The sequence below is a fragment of the Heptranchias perlo genome, chromosome 7 (genome assembly GCF_035084215.1).
Source record: "Heptranchias perlo isolate sHepPer1 chromosome 7, sHepPer1.hap1, whole genome shotgun sequence".
In the NCBI taxonomy this organism is placed as follows: Eukaryota; Metazoa; Chordata; class Chondrichthyes; order Hexanchiformes; family Hexanchidae; genus Heptranchias; species Heptranchias perlo.
In genome coordinates this window covers 37,905,137-37,925,953 of record NC_090331.1, presented here as the reverse complement: position 1 = coordinate 37,925,953, position 20,817 = coordinate 37,905,137, and the positions used below count along the sequence as shown (strand labels likewise).

Below are 20,817 nucleotides of genomic sequence, written 5' to 3'. Positions count from 1 at the left end.
TCCCCACGCCTCCACTACTCGCATTCAAACAGCCACCTAACCTCAAACAGACCATCGTTCGCAGCAAATTACCCAGCTTTCAGGAGAACAGCGTCCACGACACCACACAACCCTGCCACGGCAAACTCTGCAAGACATGCCAGATCATCGACACAGATACCACCATCACACGAGAGGACACCACCCACCAGGTACATGGTTCATACTCCTGTGACAGACCATGCAGACACTATGACAACGGATGAACGGACACCGCACAACAATCGCCAGACAGGAGGGTTCCCTCCCAGTCAGGAAACACTTCAGCAGTCAAGGACATTCAGCCTCCGATCTTCGGGTAAGCATTCTCCATGGCGGCCTTCGAGACACACGACAACGCAAAATCGTCGAGCAGAAATTGATAGCCAAGTTCGCACCCATGAGGATGGCCTCAACCGGGATCTTGGGTTCATGTCACGCTACATGTAACCCCACCAGCAAAAAAAAGTTATCTGTTTTTAATGCAACTGGACATTCTCTCTCTCTCTCTGCCTTTCAGGTCTCTTTCTCTCTCTGCCTTTGTGATCTGACCCATTCTGTATTCAGTATACTGGGATGTAATGTTTTCCGTGGCTAACCTGTCTGAACGCCAACGACTCCTTTGATTGCTGTGATCATCTCCCAGCCGAGATGTGATAGGGGGCAGTTGGAAAGATTATCTGTAATCACCAGGCATTGTTCTCTTGACTATATATGCTATGCGTTTTTAGAACCCTTCACTCACCTGACGAAGGAGGAAAGCTCCGAAAGCTTGTGATTTAACCTGGTGTTGTGCAAGTCTTTACATCTGTCCACCCCAGTCCATCACCGGCATCTCCACATCATCAGATATAGATTTTAAAAGGCTTTTAATAAGGTCCCGCATAGAAGTTTGTTGATAAAATTAATGCACTGGATGTTACAGGAAATATGGCAGCATGAATAGAAAGTTGAATAAACGACATGGTCGCAAGATAATTATGGATAAGGAAAACCATTCAGTCCATCTCACTCAGTCCATCTCACTTGATCCTTCCCTCATTGTAGCATCTTATTGTTCCTTAAATGATTCCAGGGTTTTTGCTTCCACTACTCTACCTGGAAGTTTATTCCATATGTTGTTCACTCTTTGTATGGAAAAAAGAACTTCCTGATCAGCCCTAAAATCACCATTTACTAGTTTGATCTAGTGTCTCCTAGCTTCATTCCCACAGTTTAACTTCCTGACTATGACAAGCTGATGCATTATTTCAGAATAAATTTCTATATTATCATGTCACATTCAGATTTTCCCACAGCACCTCAATGGCATTAAAGTGCAGAAGAATTATCTGGTATACTGCAAAAGACTGAGGCAGCAACTGATTACATGCTTAGTTCAGTGGTAACCTTGATATACAAATTCTAAACAAGACTTAAGGTGGTCATCATTCTTTGTACTGCATGAGAATTCATTGAAGGCCTTCACTATTAACTGTTCAACATCAAAGCTTAGTGTCTTCATGTAGTACCCACCCACTTAAGCTGAACTAGACCATACAAAATCTTTGCTTCCTATTCAACTCTGAACTGAGCTTCAAACCCTACATCCTCTCCATCAACAAGATGGCCAATTTCTACCTGCACTTCTAACTCAGCCCCTCATCTACAGGACCCATGCTTTAGTTTCCAATTGATTTGACTATTCCAGTGCTCTCCTTTCTGGCCCCATTACTCTCTACAAACTCCAACTTGTCTAAAACTAAGCCACCCATTTCCTGTTCACTCACCCATCACCAGTCCTCCATAATGTACATGTTTTCTCAGTGTTTTAAATTTAAATTTCTCAACCTCACCTTCAAATCCCGCAGCAGCTTTGTCCCACCCGATCTCTGCAACCTCCTCCAGCCCTATATTCCTCTCTCATACCCTTCGGTCCTTTGACTCTGGCCTTTTGTGTGTCCCCCCTCCATTGGTGGTTGGCAGTGCCTTCGGCTACCTAGGTCTCACTCTGCAAATTCTGTCCCAAAACCCCTTTGCCTCTCCACTTTTTTCTCCTTTTAAAGCTTTTCAAAACCCATCTTTTCAATTAGTGTTTCTGTCATTCTTCCTACTATTTCGCTCTTTGGCTTGGCGTCTACTTCCCTATCTCCATTCGTGAGGTGCCTTGGGACTTTTTTTTATTAAACATTAAAGGCACTATATAAATGGAAGTTATTGTGGAACTTCGGCATTTCGATAACTGGAATGATTTCATGCTGTTTTTCCTTTAATTTCACAGGCACAGAACCGGTCTTGCTGCAATTATGGATCTTTTACAATCATCTATTGATCGCTCAAGTTATAGAGCCTTATACACGAGTTTTCTGTAATCACACTTCCTCAGAGGCTCTCATAAATTTACGACCAGATTTTCAGGCGCAGCAGGAAAGTCATTCTCCTGGTGTTTTAGTGCTATTTTTTGAGCGTTAAAAAAAGTAACCTCACAGACCTGCGCTGTATTTTCTTTTCTTTGAATATATATTTATAGTATCAGTATTAGTCACATTAAAAATTGAAAAGCTTCCCTGATTGTAGGTTTACAAACATGCTGATGAATGGTTAAATGAGTTGAAACTTAATTTTCATATTTAAAAAATATATGACGTGAGTTTGGCACTTACCTTGGGCTAATTTACATCCATTTTACTTTCGGCCATGTTCTAATGAGATTCACAGGAAATTTGAGCATAACTTGATATCGGCATAACGGCCGCATTTTTGGGCCTAACTTCCAGGTTACACCCTCGGAGGAAATTCCAGGCATGCTGTGCAGACAGCAAACGTAGACCCACTTGACTTCAAGCTATCTACTGCAGTTTTGACCAAAAATGGGCTAAGAGCATTCTCAACAAGATTCCTTTGTTCTTCCAAATTGCAACATCATACTTCATGGCACATGTGCACTGACCACTGGCTAATCCTGCAATATGTCCTATTTCACTAGTCATTTTTCAACCCTATGTTACTAGATTAGATTGGGAATTTTGTGCCACTTCAACATCATTATCATTCAGAGAACAGTCACTAAGACTTTCATTTCTTTTCCTGACTTTCTCTTACAAACTGCATTTTAAGTTACTTTCTACTAGTGCTACTATGCCTAAGAGCAGGCACTTCCAAGCTTTTGTTTCTTGGGCTACATATGCAAGTACCAGGTCGATTAAGATTACTTCTGTTTAAATCCATGTTTCCATTAATTTGCTCACATCTCAAGTTGCAAATACTAATAGATTTTGGTCTTCTGATTTATGACCAGTGTGACACAACAACTTGCAGTCAGCGAGCAGCTGATTGGCTGTGTGGAAACCAGACCAGGAAGTAAAATCAAAACCGATGCGTTTGTCGGTGGCCAATCACAGACCGGGCAACTCCACCTAATCATAGACCAGGCATCTCCACCCAATCAAATGAGGGCCCTGTACAAAGAGGCAGCCAAAACTAATGAGACCTGCAAGATGTTCAATTGGAATGCAATATTTTTAAAAATCCTGCTGAGGATTCAATGGAGAGGGGGAGGGGAGAGCTTGAATTAAACTGTTCCCTATCCCCAAATTCACACTGACTGACTTGACAGCTGTTTTGTATTTCTGACTCAATTTAAAAATTCTGATTGCACACAACTTATTTCTGTTTGAATCAGTCATTAAGATGATTCAACAAAAAGCTGATAGGACTCGTTCCCATCATATAGTTTTTAATAAAATATAACGAGACTGGTCTGCTCAATCCTAGTGCAACTTAAGAAACCCATATCATGAATTATATAAATTTATCAGCCAATATAACATTAAGTTGTTACAATTATCCATTATTTTGTACATTTGTTCTTTGTGTTATATACCCTGAATAATGTTTTCTAAAAAGGTGTTCTATTTAAAGTTGTGATTTTTTTTAAGGAGGCGCACACAAACCCAAATTCATTCCGCACATGGCCGAAAAAAATTAGAGAGAACCTTGGAGGAGGTTACAGAGATAGGGAGGGGCGAGGCCATGCAAGGATTTGAAAACAAGAATGAGAATTTTCAAATCGTGGCGGTCCCAGACAATGTAGGTCAGCGAGCACAGGGATGATGGGTGAACGGGACTTGGTGTGAGTTAGGATACGGGCAGCAGTTTTGGATGAGCTCAAGTTTATGGAAGGTGGGTGATGTTGCTGAGGGGCTGCACGTAGATGAGAAATAGGAGGCCAAGGATTGCTCCTTGGGGGACTCCAGAGGTAACGGTGTAGGAGCGAGAAGAGAAGCCATTGCGGGTGATTCTCTGGCTACGACTGGATAGATAAGAATGGAACCAGGCAAGCGCAGTCTCACCCAGCTGGACGAACGAGGAGAGGTGTTAGAGGAGGATGGTGTGGTCAATTGTGTCAAAGGCTGCAGAAAGGTCGAGAAGGATAAGGAGCGTTTCAATATAAATCAGCAAATAAGAAATATAAGTGCAAATAGGACTGTTGTCTGGACTTTGAGCTAGAGGTTGCAGGTGGCATACCCCTGCCTTAGAGTTCCAGTCTTCAGCATATTCTGGTCTGTTCATTCAAATACGAGCCTGTAACCACCAAAACCAAGCACCATAGTTGATACTCTACTGCAGCAGAAGTGAACAGGTGGAAAAATCACACCATACAGCCCATGTCGACTTTGTCCTTTGGAGTCCAATACTATTCACTCATGCATGCTAAATGAGGTCATTGCTGATTGAAATTGATGTGCTTGCATTTTTAATTGTACCAGCACCAGCCATTTTTATGCTGGCAAAACATAAGGCAATCAAGTTTTAATTTTCATATAAATACATTACTTTTTTTAAAAAACAAAAAGAGCTATCCTATATCACTGCTTAAAACTTTCAACTGGCAAATGTTTGGGGAAAAAAACTGTATGCCAGTGAAAAAGTCAAGTAGAGCCTAAAGTGGGAAATTTCTAAATTTTGATGAGACTGATAATCAGTTCATTAGCATCTAATGAAATAGGAATTTCACTACTGGTAATTACAGAAAACATGATAGGGTGCAAGGTTGCTTCCAGAGCACAGAAAAGTGACAGTAGAAATGGAAAAATGCCAGAAAGGGGCCATACTTCAGTTTAGTTTCACAGCCTAAAGTGCATAGCAATACCAACAATGTAACCAGTTATGTATTGTTCCTAACTAGCCATGAATCACAACTTTATAGCAATGAACTTGGGAGTCTTGTTCAAAGTACTCCCTTTCTAAAGAGTAAAGTGATACTTTGATGCCATTCTTATTTGCATGTAGATCCTTGAGTTAAGTCTCCCTACTTGCTCTTATGTCATGAATGGTGAGTACCATGGGACACCACACACCCATATAGGGATGCAGATTTCCCAGTGGCCTACAACTCAAGCCAGTTGGAAATTGTAGCCCCCATGGTTTCCTATAGAACAACTCCAGGCAAAATACTTTCCTTCTTGTTGCTCCACACCCCCACTCCATGACATACCCAAAACAGCTTACCAGTGAGACCCAACTTGAATGTTACTTTTGATTTCAAACAAAATGTACTCTCCCTAGACTTCTTGTCCACTTATGATTATTATCTCCATTACATTAAGTTATTATTTAACATTACTAACTGGTCTGAGATCAAAACCAATACTTGTGGAGAGAAGTCAGCTGCAGATTACTTTGCCAAATGACAAGTGAAAATTTTTCTCATTGGCAGCAGGGTAAATTTCCAAATTGGCAGTACCTTTACTCCAAATAGATGCTTTTTGCTGCGAACTGTTTAGAAATGGCCTCCATTCAGCTGACAAACAGCAATTACACAAACTTGTAATCATAACACAACTCATGACATGATCATGTTCAATATACGAGATTGGCTTAAATTGGAAGTAAAAGTGTGTTCTTCAAGTCAGGCATTTGTTTGGATTTTGATGGAAATTTCTATTTTAACCACTGTTCAGCATTCAAGTTAAGTCCCCTTTATTCTCCTGGGAATGAGCCAGTTTCACTTTTCTCCCAGCTGTTCTTTTCTTTATGTTCATTCCTTAATGTTCCTCCATATGCTTGAACTACCTAGCAGAGTGTTGTGGACAAGTAAGAAATGGCTAACTGGATAGATACAAAATTCATTTGTACGACCACAGGTATAGCTTTTTCTAAAATAAATGAGAATTTTTAAAAATGTATACAAAAAGTCTAATTTAGAATTACCTGCAGATAGTTATTACACAAGAAAAACATTTGCAGTATCATAGCAGGTACAGCACAGGAGGCAGTCATTCGGCCCATCGTGCCTGTGCCGGCTTTTCAAAAGAGCTATCCAATTAGTTACATTCCTCTGTTCTTTCCGCATAGCTCTAAATTTTTTCCTTTCAAGCATTTATCTAATTCCCTTTTGAAAGTTACTATTGAATCTGCTTCCACCACCCTTTGAGGCAGTGCATTACAACCTGCTGCTTCATGTCACCTCTGGCTCTTTTGCCGACCACCATCAATCTGTGTCCTCTGGTTACCAACCCTTCTGCCACTGGAAAGTTTCTCCTTATTTATTCTATTAAAACCATTCATGATTTTGAACACCTCTATCAAATGTCCCCTTAACCTTCTCTGTTCTAAGGAGAACCCCAGCTTCTCCACATAACTGAAGTCCCTCATTCCGTGTACCATTCTAGTAAATCTCTCCCGCATTCTAAGGCCTTGACATGCTTCCTAAAGTGTGTGCCCAGAATTGAACACAATACTCCAGCTAAGGCCTAACCAGGGTTTTATAAAGATTTATCATAACTTCCATGCTTTTGTACTCTATGCCTCTATCAATAAAGCCCAAGATCCCATATGCTTTTTTAAAAAAAAGTTAAGAACAGCCTTCTCAACTTGTCCGGTCACCTTCGAAGATTTGTGTCTGTGTATCCCCAGGTCTCTGTTCCTGCACCTCCTTTAAAATTGTACCATTTAGTTTATAATGCCTCTCATTCTTCCTACCAAAATGTATCACTTCACACCTGTTAAATGTTATCTGCCATGTTCCCATTTCACTAGTCTGTATATCCTCCTAAAGTCTGTTACTATCTTCCACATTGTTTACTACATTTCCGAGTTTCGTGACATCTGCAAATTTAGAAATTATATCCTCTATACCCAAATCAAGGTCATTAACATATCAAAAAGAGCCGTAGTCCTAATACTGACCCCTGGGAAACAATACTGTTTACTTCTCTCCAGTCTGAAAAACAACCGTTTACCACTACTCTGCTTTCTGCCCCTCAGCCAATTATGTATCCATGCTGCCACTGTCCCTTTAATCCCATGGGCTTTAATTTTGCTAACAAGTTTATTATGTGGTACTTTTTATCAAATGCCTTTTGAAAATCCATATACACATCAACCGCACCACCCTCATCTGTTATTTCAAACATAAGAACAAAGGAAATAGGAGCAGGCGTACACCATGCAGCCCCTCAAACCTGCTCCGCCATTCAGTAAGATCATGGCTGATCCTCGACCTCAACTCCACCTTCCCGCCCGATCCCCATATTCCTTGATTCCCTTAAGAGTCCAAAAATCTATCAGTAAACAGTTTATTTTGACAGGTAGGCACGATAGATCAGCATACAATGGCAAGAGTATTTTATTTAGATTCAGCTGATATATTACAAATTCCAGCTTTAAAAGTCCATTATTTTTCAGAATGCAATTTACATAGCGAAATTAAAAAATGCAAGAATGTTAAGTTTCCTCAAGATCGCAATGTCCAATCATGAAACATAAGTTCTTAGTGCTTGACAATTCATGACAACACAGAAGCTTGCTGAGTCCATGATCATGCCCTTCTGTAGACTTCCAGGGTGCAGGCTGTTGATGACCACTCTGCCTTTACGGTCTACACCTGTAAAATATCAGAACACATCTTTTATAAATATTCTGAATAATTAGCATATGTATGAATAAGCATTAGGATGAACTATTTACAAAAATATAGTCCACTGTAAAGCATCTATTCACTTAATATACCTCCATTTCTTACAAGCTTGCAAGCATAACAATACAAGCATGCCTTTGTGGGAGGAAACTTAATAAAACTCAATCTTAAAGCCCAAAAGAAAACTGCTGTACGACAATTGATGAATTAAATTCTTGGAAAGTAGTTAGTAACTATAATAGCCCATTTTGAGACTTCAGTCTTGGAGCAGAATTCTCTTTCCTTGTACATATCAGTATAATTATACAGCTTTAAAAAACACAATGATTAATTCCATTATCTGAGTCAGCAGTCTCACAGAAGGTTGTGTTAGTTTCAATTACTTATCTGCATTAAGAATTGTATTAACCAGTTACAAGATCAGAATTGCTATACAGAAAATATTGAATCTTACCCATTGTTTTGCTTATATTACAAGTTCTTTTCAGTAAAGCCAAGATACTAATCTTCAGATGCAACTTCAGAGGACTAAAAAAAAGATAAAAAGCCTGAATATTCTATATAACCAAATGACTGCAATTTATTAAGATTTATATTATTCCCCAGTACATAGTCTTATTATTCACATGTATTTTCACATTATTCTTAACTTACACTTTTGTAGTACCTATCATGTAAGGAATATCCCCAGGATTATACAAAAGGAGGATATATGTGCAGGAAGTAGAAGAAAAGGTATGGAGTGTGACCACAGGAATTGAAGAGGTAGCTTTTCAAGAATGCTTTTAAAAACAGAAGCAGCAAGGCAGGAATGGAGGGAGAGAAAAGGAGACTGATACACATGGTAGAACAGAATGGCCAGAGTGCAGCGAACTGTAGAAGACTGCAGATGTTTGGTGGAGTGAAGCAGTGATGGGATTTCATGAACGAGGATGTCGGAAGTTTACGTGCTAGAAGTAGGAAAGGGAGATGTTGAAGCTTTTATTGGTGTACCAATTGCTCTGGGCCCAGGGCTGGTAGAAAGTATGATGTGGAGATGCCGGTGATGGACTGGGGTTGACAATTGTAAACAATTTTACAACACCAAGTTATAGTCCAGCAATTTTATTTTAAATTCACAAGCTTTCGGAGGCTACCTCCTTCCTCAGGTGAACGATGTTCACCTGAGGAAGGAGGTAGCCTCCGAAAGCTTGTGAATTTAAAATAAAATTGCTGGACTATAACTTGGTGTTGTAAAATTGTTTACAATTGGTAGAAAGTAGTTTAAGCTATATGACAGACAGATATAGTTTAAAAAAGAAACCAAGTGTTACAGAAATAAACTTGTACAATACAGCATTAAAATCAGTAGTTATAAATTCTAAATAACTGGGACTCAACCCCCAAAAAGCTAATCCATTTTCAAACAAGTGGCAGTCAGTAAATATTTAATATGAAATTGCAAAACATGGTTGTGTGCACTCAGCCCTTTTAACAAACAGCAACATTACCGCTGTAATCAACCTATTGTGGCAAACTAATTTTAAAAATTCAGCTTTGGTTACATATTGGCAAATACATTTACATTAATGTAATCTTTCTCTCCATATAGTGCAACTCTGCACAACTAACATGAATTAAATCAGGTGCAACTGTGGTGCATGAAGACTGAATTTGTTGGAATTAGTGTATACTAGCCAGTAAACTGAGCAAAACCTGGCCAGCCGTAGGTATCTTCCATTTTATCTTCCCTCCGTTGTACAATGCAAACTTGTGTTAGTTCACAAGTCAGTTTTAGACTGGAGGGTTCCTTATAACATTTGCAACCAGCAACAATGACTGGTAAACAGTGCTTACAAACAGCCAGACCCCTTTCTGGGAAATTAGACTTTTCCTGCAATGCCTTATGTTCTAAAAGGACAAGAAATAGAGAGCAGGAGTAGGCCACATGGCTCCTCAAGCCTGCTCCGCCATTCAATAAGATCATGGCTGATCTTCGACTTCAACTCCACTTTCCCGCCCAATCCCCCTATCCCTTGATCCCCTTAAGAGTCTAAAAATCTAATAAGTTATTTGTTTTTCCTGTTTTTTCTGAAAATGCCATATCTGTCCATATATAAATTAAAAAATTGAAGCTACATACACCATCAATTTTATCTATTACACATTTATAATGGAAACTGCCCATGTAATTATTACATGGTCCCCCTCATGGTAACACTTCAGTTCTGCATTTCCCAATACCTCAGGTTCCTAAACTATCATTTTGCTATTAATCCATAAATATAAAATCAAACTATAAAAATAAGGGCAGTTTTTATGACTTACACCCAAAACCTATCCAAATAATCCCCGCATGCTCTAACCCAGAGATTCCCAAACTGGGAGGTGGGGAGAAGGACTTCAATGAAAACTAAAATCAGGCGGGGTGTCAAATGGCGGCCGATTCTTTACTGCCTGTTTTACGGGGGACTCGCAAAAAGTTTAAGAATCTCTGCTCTAACCCCCATACCTAAGTTTACACTTGGGGGTCATTTTAACACAACCTGCCCGGTTTCCATTTCATCGGTCGGGTTGTAAGATGTGATCGGATCGCGTCAGTTTGTCATCGGGCGGGTTAGGTTAATATTACCCCCTTGGTCGCAACTCTCCAATATGCAATGCCATTGATTAACTATTATAGAATTACTATGTACCTTCGCAATCATGGTACTGGGCTAGCAAACTACAGCAGTGTTGTCCAATAGAAATTGCTGATTAGCTATAGGTGTGACTACTCCTAGTTTTAGCCACATACACTAATGAGTAGAAACCGCGTTATATACACAGTACAGGTAAATGTACTTCACATTTTTATATTGACATCTACTTCATTCAGTAACCAAAGTAAAGCACTCAACGATTTTAAAACTCACATATTCTCTTCGTTTTACCGATAAACGCACAAAAAAATTAAAATACATCGGCCGTACGGAGTGTTGAGATCACATGCCCAACGACTGGGTCGGTTACTCATTTTTCATTAACTATTCAGAAATAAAACAAGCCACATCTGGATTCAATTAGCCACGTGGCTGACTACTGGACATTGAGTTAGAAGCTTTTGAGTTCAAACTCATGCGGTTGACTTAATGCCCTCAGACGGACAACGAATACTGACTTTCCAGCATCACCCACATCGCAGGAAATATTAAACATGTGCTTTACTCTGTACAGGCTCATTGCGATCCTCTCACTTACCACAGGCAACGCCATCAGAAGTAACCACGTGTCTGAGAGCTCCCACCAGGCGACCGACCGAGCTCTGCCCTGCCCAGCTACACCCCGCGCCTCCTAGCCTCAGTCTCCAGCCCCGGTTCAGCAGCTGCCTCCGTCGGCTCACTGGATTTTAGAAACATGGGCCCAGGCGGAGGCCGTTCCGACCGACTCCCCACGTGTCGGCCGCTCAGGCTGACCGATTCCCGACTCTCGTTTACAGACCCGGGTAGTTATGAGTTCACCGGGAATCGCTTCCAATGGTTACTGGTGATCTCGGGGCCCAGCAGTTGAGGAGCCGCTGATCACACGTCGCAAGAGCGACCTCCGACCCCACAGCTGCCCAGCGTCGCCCACCGATTAAATCCGCGATACCAGCTTTATTCGGCAGTATCGGCCCCGAAGCCTCATGAAACCGTGACCTGCGCTGGGCCATTACTACCCCCTCCTCCACCCGCCAGATATAACCGACCGACCGTCCCTCCCGCTCGCGCCCCGATAACCGTTACCGCCTAGAACCGTAGACATTTCAAACTGAGGTCGGAGCTCACCGACCGCCGCACAAAATGTCGGAACGGGAGAGTCCATCTGCTGTAAGGGGGGAGGGGGGGGGTGGGTTTCATCAAATGGAAATGGTTTCACAGTTTCCATTCACTAACAATAATATTATCTCCCTCTTCCAATATAATAAATATTTTTTATTTATTGTAAATTATTTCGTGATTTATAGGAGAGACTTTTGACTGATATCGTTTCTAGAATGCATCTTCCCCCAGCCTAACAATGATCCTGCAGTTCTACAGCTCTCCAGTAGGTGTCGATGTGATTGGAATGCTATGAACTGCGGCAGAAACCAGTCTTTACACGCTGCTGATCTTTGGCCGCCCGGTGAGGAGGGCGTGTGGGCAAGTTGGAGGATTTCCTCGCTGGTCTGCTCCTGACCCTGCCTGGCCAAGGTGATCATCCATAGGTCCAGGCTAGACTGGCCTGTGGGGCTGGTCGTTCTGATTGTCTGCCTGTCTTGCCCGGCCCTTGGGGCAGTCACTCTGACTGCTTCTATTCTGCGGCATTCTCTGAGCCGGGGTGGCCCTGGAGAAGGAGCATGTGGTGTCTGCTGGTACACTTGAGGCTTTCTACGACTGGTGGGCACTGCAAGGTCTGAAGTGCCTAGTGGATGAGAACAATGGGATTTTGGTTTAATTTGGTTGTGATAGGGTGTGGCAAAAAAAAAATTGGTAGCATTAGTAGGATTTTGGGGTTCTTGACACTGGGGCAACCCTGTCTTTTTTCATGGGTTTCAATCAAAGATTCCAGTCTTTACCACAACAACAAATAAAATACTGCAGATGCTGGAAATCTCAAATAAAAACAGAAAATGCTGGAAACACTCAGCAAGAACATAAGAAATAGGAGTAGGCCGTATGGCCCATCGAGTCTGTTCCGCCATTCAATCAGATCATTGCTGATCTTCGACCTCAACTCCACTTTCCTGCCGGATCCCCATATCCCTTGATTCCCCTAGGATCCATCTATCTCAGCCTTGAATATATTCAATGACTCAGCATCCACAGCCCTCTGAGGTAGAGAATTCCAAAGATTCACAACCCTCTGCATGAAGAAATTCCTCATCTCAGTCATGTATGGCTGACCCCGTATCCTGTGTTTTTTCCTGGCTAGAGATTCTAGAATCTTTAGCCTAGGGGAAACAATCTCTCAGCATCCACCCTGTCAAGCCCGCTCATAATCTTATATGTTTCAATGAGATCACCTCTCATTCTTCTAAACTCCAGAAGAAGTATAGGCCCATTCTACTCAGGCTGCAGCTGTGAGAAAAGTCACAAGTTAAGTTTAACTAGTCCTGATGAAGTGCGATGCCTGAAACATTAACTCCACTCTCAATGGCCTGGTTTGCTGGGTTTCATATTGTCAGTTCTTGTTTCAGTCTTTTACTGTCGTATACAGGAAATTCCACCGTTAACGGAGCATGTGGAGTCAGGGGACAAGTAGCAGAATGGATAGCAAGCTGGCTACAAAACAGAAAACAGAGTAGGGATTAAAGGTAGTTGCTCAGACCGGCAAAAGGTGGGAAGTGGTGTTCCACAGGGATCGGTGCTGGGACTACTGTTGTTCACCATTTACATATATGATTTGGATTTGGGAATCGTAAGTACAATTTCAATATTTGCAGACGACACCAAATTGGGGGGGGTATAGTTGATACCAAGGAGGACTACGACAAAATATAGGAAGACATTAATAAACTTGCAGAATGGACACGGCAAACCAAGCCCAGTCGACCCTGCAAAGTCCTCCTCACTAACATCTGGGGACTTGTGCCAAAATTGGGAGAGCTGTCCCACAGACGAGTCAAGCAACAGCCTGACATAGCCATACTCACAGAATCATACCTTTCAGCCAACGTCCCAGACTCTTCCATCACCATCCCTGGCTATGTCCTGTCCCACCGGCAGGACAGACCCACCAGAGGTGGCGGTACAGTGATATACAGTCAGGAGGGAGTGGCCCTGGGAGTCCTCAACATTGACACTGGACCGCATGAAATCTCATGGCATCAGGTCAAACATGGGCAAGGAAACCTCCTGCTGATTACCACCTACAGCCCTCCCTCAGCTGATGAATCAGTCCTCCTCCACGTTGAGCACCACTTGGAGGAAGCACTGAGGGTAACAAGGGCACAGAATGTACTCTGCGTGGGGGACTTCAATGTCCATCACCAAGAGTGGCTCGGTAGCACCACTACTGACCGAGTTGGCCGAGTCCTGAAGGACATAGCTGCCAGACTGGGCCTGCGGCAGGTGGTGAGCGAACCAACACGAGGGAAAAACTTACTTGACCTCGTCCTCACCAATCTACCTGTCACAAATGTATCTGTCCATGACATTATTGGTAGGAATGACCACCGCACAGTCCTCGTGGAGACGAAGTCCAGTCCTTGCACTGAGGACACCATCCAACGTGTTGTGTGGCACTACCACCGTGCTAAATGGGATAGCAGCAGAATTGTATTCCAGCACAATCTGTAACCTCATGGTCCTCACTCTACCATTACCAACAAGCCAGGGGATCAACCCTGGTTCAATGAGGAGTGTAGAAGAGCATGCCAGGAGCAGCACCAGACGTACCTAGAAATGAGGTGGCAACCTGGTGAAGCTACAACTCAGGACTACATGCATGCTAAACAGCGGAAGCAACATGCTTTGGACAGAGCTAAGCGATTCCACAACCAACGGATCAGATCAAAGCTCTGCAGTCCTGCCACATCCAGTCGTGAATGGTGGTGGACAATTAAACAACTAACGGGAGGAGGAGGCTCTGCAAACATCCCCATCCTCAATGATGGCGGAGCCCAGCACGTGAGTGCAAAAGACAAGGCTGAAGCGTTTGCAACCATCTTCAGCCAGAAGTGTCGAGTGGATGATACATCTCGGCCTCCTCCCAATATCCCCACCATCACAGAAGCCAGTCTTCAGCCAATTCGATTCACTCCACGTGATATCAAGAAACAGCTGAGTGCACTGGATACAGCAAAGGCTATGGGCCCCGACAACATCCCAGCTATAGTGCTGAAGACTTGTGCTCCAGAACTAGCTGCGCCTCTAGCCAAACTGTTCCAGTGCAGCTACAACACTGGTATCTACCCGACAATGTGGAAAATTGCCCAGGTATGTCCTGTCCATAAAAAGCAGGACAAATCCAATCCGGCCAATTACCGCCCCATCAGTCTGCTCTCAATCATCAGCAAAGTGATGGAAGGTGTCGTCGACAGTGCTATCAAGCGGCACTTATTCACCAATAACCTGCTCACCGATGCTCAGTTTGGGTTCCTCCAGGACCACTCGGCTCCAGACCTCTCCAGACCTTGGTCCAAACATGGACAAAAGAGCTGAATTCCAGAGGTGAGGTGAGAGTGACTGCCCTTGACATCAAGGCAGCATTTGACTGAGTGTGGCACCAAGGAGCCCTAGTAAAATTGAAGTCAATGGGAATCAAGGGGAAACTCTCCAGTGGCTGGAGTCATACCTAGCACAAAGGAAGATGGCAGTGGTTGTTGGAGGCCAATTATCTCAGTCCCAGGACATTGCTGCAGGAGTTCCTCAGGGCAGTGTCCTAGGCCCAACCATCTTCAGCTGCTTCATCAATGACCTTCCCTCCATCATAAGGTCAGAAATGGGGATGTTCGCTGATGATTGCACAGTGTTCAGTTCCATTCGCAACCCCTCAAATAATGAAGCAGTCCGAGCCCGCATGCAGCAAGACCTGGACAACGTCCAGGCTTGGGCTGATAAGTGGCAATTAACATTCGCGCCAGACAAGTGCCAGGCAATGACCATCTCCAACAAGAGAGAGTCTAACCACCACCCCTTGACATTCAACGGCATTACCATCGCCGAATCCCCCACCATCAACATCCTGGGGGTCACCATTGACCAGAAACTTAACTGGACCAGCCCTGTAAATACAGTGGCTACAAGAGCAGGTCAGAGGCTGGGTATTCTGCAGTGAGTGACTCACCTCCTGACTCCCCAAAGCCTTTCCACCATCTACAAGGCACAAGTCAGGAGTGTGATGGAATACTCTCCACTTGCTTGGATGAGTGCAGCTCCAACAACACTCAAGAAGCTCAACACCATCCAGGACAAAGCAGCCCGCTTGATTGGCACCCCATCCACCACCCTAAACATTCACTCCCTTCACCACCGGCGCACAGTTGCTGCAGTGTATACCATCCACAGGATGCACTGCAGCAACTTGCCAATGCTTCTTCGACAGCACCTCCCAAACCCGCGACCTCTACCACTTAGAAGGACAAGAGCAGCAGGCACATGGGAACAACACCACCTGCACGTTGCCCTCCAAGTCACACACCATCCTGACTTGGAAATATATCGCCGTTCCTTCATCGTCGCTGGGTCAAAATCCTGGAACTCCCTTCCTAACAGCACTGTGGGAGAACCATCACCACACGTACTGCAGCGGTTCAAGAACGCGGCTCACCACCACCTTCTCAATTAGGATGGGCAATAAATGCCGGCCTCGCCAGCGACGCCCACATCCCATGAGCGAATAAAAAACAATGTAATTGGCAATGGAAATGAATTTCAATATAGATAAGTGTGAGGTATTACATTTTTGGTAGGAAGAATAAAGGGGGCCATATACCGCTTGGATAATAAGAGTCAAAATGGGGTAAAGGAGCGGAGGGATCTGGGCTCCAGATGCACAAATCACTAAAAGTAGCGACGCAGGTTAATGAAGCCATAAAAAAAAGCAAACCAAGCACAGGTTTGTTTCTAGAGGGATATATTTGAAAAGCCGACAAGTTATATTAAACTTGTATAGAAACTTGGTTAGACCACACGAAGCACTGTGAACCGTTCTGGCCTCCATATTATGAAGAGGCTATAGAGGCACTGGAGAAGGTGCAAAAAAGATTTACTAGGATGATATCAGAACTGAGAGGTTCTATCTATCAAGAACGATTGAGCAGGCAGCGGTTCTTTTCTCTAGAAAAGAGAAGACTGAAGGGTCACCTGATAGATGTCTTTAAGATTATGAAAGGATTTGATAGGGTAGACGTAGAGAAGATGTTTCCACTTGCAGGAGAGACCCGAACTAGGGGCCATAAATATAAGATAGTCACTAATAAATCCAATAGGGAAGTCAGGAGAAACTTCTTTGCCCAGAGAGTGGTTAGAATGTGGAACTCATTACCACAAGGATAGTTGAGGCGACTAGCATAGATGTATTTAAGGGGAAGCTCGATAAATACATCAGGGAGAAAGGAATAGAAGGATATGTTGATAGGGTTAGATGAAGTAGGGAAGGAGGAAGCTCATGTGGAGCATAAACACCGACATGGACCAGTTGGGTCAAATGACGTGTTTCTGTGCCGTACATGCTATGTAACTCTATGTAATTAAAGGAAGAAAAGCACAGGGTCATTTACACTCCCACAAAAGCAAAATACTGCGGGTGTAGGAAATTTGAAATAAAAACAGAAAAGGCTGGAAAACACTCAGCAGGTCGGGCAGCATCTTGTGCAGAGAGAAGCAGTTAACATTTCAGGTCGATGACCTTTCATCAGAAATCATGAACTATTAACACTCCCACATTGGCAGGACTCATACGTGCATTTGGGCTGTGCTGGTAATTTTCCACTTTTCTCTTTCTTTTACCAAGGTTTACTTTTCTCAGGCACCATCTTTCTCCCTTTCAAAACTGCTGTCATCACTCTGCTTCTCAAAAAAATCCACCCGTGACCCTTCTATCTTTTCCAACAACCAACCCATTTCTGACCTTCCTTTTGTCTCTAAGGTCCTTGAATGTCATTATTTCTCCCATACTCTGACCCAGAACAATGGCTTTGACTTCTCCATTAAATATTTGATGATTAAAATGATGCTGTGCAATGATATGATCAGCCACATGAAAAATATTGCTGAGTTATCAAAGCTGCAGCCATTCTGTAGTAGCACTGGTGGAAACTACATTTATGAACTCAGGCTTTCTAAAAGGGAAAAAAAATTACTCAAAGAAAAGCAAATTATCAAGGCCACTAATTTACAGTTTTCACACAAAAATGGACAGAATCAAGAAATTCTATCCCCAAAACACTAGTAAAATTCTAATTTTCTACTCTCCTCTTCTATGAGTGCTATCTTTTACTGGTGGCTAGTTCTAGAGGCATCACCAGTCCTCTAGTACCTCACCCAAGTGGCCATACTTCGTGTGTGAGCACAGACAGTGAGTGCAACAGATCATTCAACCCTGAAAGGCATAGCAGTCGAGCCCAATCTCAGACTCAGCTGATCGCCACAGAAACACATTTTCACTCCATAGTAGTCAGCAGCGGCAACCCCTGGTTGATTACTGTCAGCCATGGGTGAATTAATGCACGGGCTTATGAGCCAAATATGGGGCCCTGTGCAAATATGTTTCATTTAAGATATGATTTAGGTTTCATTTTAGCGTAGTATATTGTAATATGTTTTGTTTCATTATTAATGCAATGCGTAAACATTCTATGGGCCTATGTCTTCGTGTATTTTACTATACTTTTGTGGTTTATTGGGTGGGAATGAGGGTGCAGTGGGGCCTAAATGTTCTTGATGCCTAGGGCCCTAGGAATTCTTAATCCAGCTCTGCTGCCAGCGATAATAGTGGACAAATGCTTTAAGGTGTTCTTATAACATTTCTCTGTTTGCTATTTAAACAGAAGCATTAATCAATTTAAAATAAATATGAACATGTTGTCCCTCTACTTTTATCACCGACAGTAATTTCTTGCTTCAATTCTCTCGGGCATTTGGGGAGTTAAATGAAAAGAGTTAACACAGAAAAATTCATTTTAAGAATAATAATGCAATTGATATAAATTCATAAAGTTAATTATGTGTGTAGCCAAAAGGAACAGATCCGTAGAAATATAATCAGATTTACTGGTCAGTACCCTCATCATTTTATTTGGCTGGTTAAGACTTAATTTTTTTATATCGCAAACAACCAAAGAAAAACGTAAACCATGTTACAGACATCGAAACTGTGGATGAAATGCTTAAAATAAAACTGCTGCTGATTGCGTTAAAGCCATTGTGTACACAGATTCAGAGCTCTGTGTCAGCATTGAAATTCAGCAGGGTTCCTTAACTACATGATTTCTGTTTTATTCAGAAATTTTCTCTCAGCTTTTTCAGTTGGATAGTCTTTGCAACTAGGAACATAGGAACAGGAGTAGGCCATTCAGCCCCTCGTGCCTGCTCTGCCATTTGATAAGATCATGGCTGATCTGTGGTCTAGCTCCATATACCTGCCTTTGGCCCATATCCCTTAATACTGGTTGCAGACTTCTCATTTACTAGTATCTAGGCCACTATCCCATTCAGCAGTATGACTGAGAGCTAGACAAAGTCTCTGTACCACAGTGGATCTATGTGTGTAGGTTGCAAGTTATAACTGTAGTGGAGCTTTTCTGTGGATAAAGGGAGAAGTGAAGTGGATCACCAGTGGGGGAAAAAAATTACATTCCTAATGGGACTAGGTTAGATTAGAGGTTTTCTGGTGATGCAGAATCAAGAACGGGATCTGAAGATAGGCAGCATTTATAACCCTTCAATTAATTTAATATCCCTGTCCTGGAAAAAGAGGGAAGCTGTCAAAAAATTAGATAATAATGTTATCTATTTTAAATGTTTTTATTTTAGGACTCATGTTTCATTACTTGGCTGGGTGGGCAGGCAGACCACATGAAAGTAGACCTATATCACTACTGGTCTTGATTCAGCTAACAGGAGTTGCATAAAAGTGACCCTGTTGACCACTGTACTGATTTTCATTTCATACTTGTAGAGAACTAAGATACTAAGAATTGTTGAAATTTTCTCCAGTTTAATCTCAAGAAAACCAAAGCTCCCTCCAACACCATCATGCCTCTGGCTTTGCCTCTTCAACTGCCACCGCAGGCTAAGTTAGGAGGTGCAGAACCAAGCAGAAACCTGTTGTGCTACACAACCTCGAGCTGACCTTCCTCACCACATCGACTTCCATTGCCCAAACTGTCTTCTTTCACCTCTATAACATTGCCAACTCCACTTTTACCTCTCTCCACACAGCTGACAAAACCTTAATCCATACTTTCATTACTTGAGGGTTGACATCTCCAACACTCTCCTAGCCAGCATCATCCCTCCACAAATCATAATTCATTCAGAATGCCATGACCCATGCCCTCACCTACTCAAAATTCAAAATTCCCATCACCTCTTCCTTGCTGAGATTCATTGGCTCCATATGCCCCAGTGAAATGACTTCAACATCCTCAGTTTCAAATCCCTACATGACCTTGCCATAACCTATCACTGTGATCACCGTCAGCCATATATCCCAATATGCGTCCACTGTTCTGTTGATATGGGGTATTTTCTACTCTTTCCAGTCCATCATCAGTGGCCACTTTTCCCACCCAGTAGCCCTCTCGCTATATCCCTCGCATCTCTATCTCGGCGTTCTCTGGTCTTTTCCATGGGGGGAAGAGCTATGTTAATGAGTGGCGGAGGATTTCTGAGGGAATTTCATTTAATCAGCACAAAAGATTGAGGAAATTCGGGCTTAGCTTAAAAATGGACGTAAGTCACTTATGTCCTAGTTTCCTCATTCTTTTGTGCAAAACATTGATATTAAGCCATAATGACGCCGTTCTTTCTGTGCAAGTTTTCAGGAAATCCTGAGCCATAATTCCCTGGAAGTGTGAGTGTAGGTAAATAGAACCATAAAGATGGCCAACAACATTTTGGGTTTTATAAATAAGGGCATGGAGTACAAGAGTAAACAAGTAATGATAAATTTGTACAGAATGACACTATGACAATGGCATATGTTTGCGTCATCAATAATACTGAATGATTGCAACTGTGATTGCGGTTGATATCCTTTGGTTTGATCTCTCAAACTGGCTAATGGCATTGCCTCATTGATGGACTAAAACATCTTTAGGCAAAGCGCTGTGGACATTCTCATTTTCTTAGATTACTCGAATCACCAGATTGGCCATCACAAAAGGCGATCAGAATAATGGTGAGAGATGGATAACATGAGTAGATGTGGGGTGAACCTCTAAATGTACTGTTCTGTGTATCTGTCTCCAAAAT

At 42.5% G+C, this 20,817-nt stretch overlaps 1 long non-coding RNA gene across 1 annotated transcript; it reads right to left on the bottom strand.

The window, feature by feature from the left end:
* Positions 1-7,611: 7,611 nt before the first annotated feature.
* On the bottom strand, positions 7,612-11,721 carry LOC137323286 (uncharacterized). Its single transcript, XR_010963335.1, has 3 exons — positions 11,138-11,721; positions 8,373-8,446; positions 7,612-7,885 (listed from the first exon to the last, which is right to left on the bottom strand). It is a non-coding gene; the product is annotated as an uncharacterized lncRNA (long non-coding RNA).
* Positions 11,722-20,817: the final 9,096 nt, after the last annotated feature.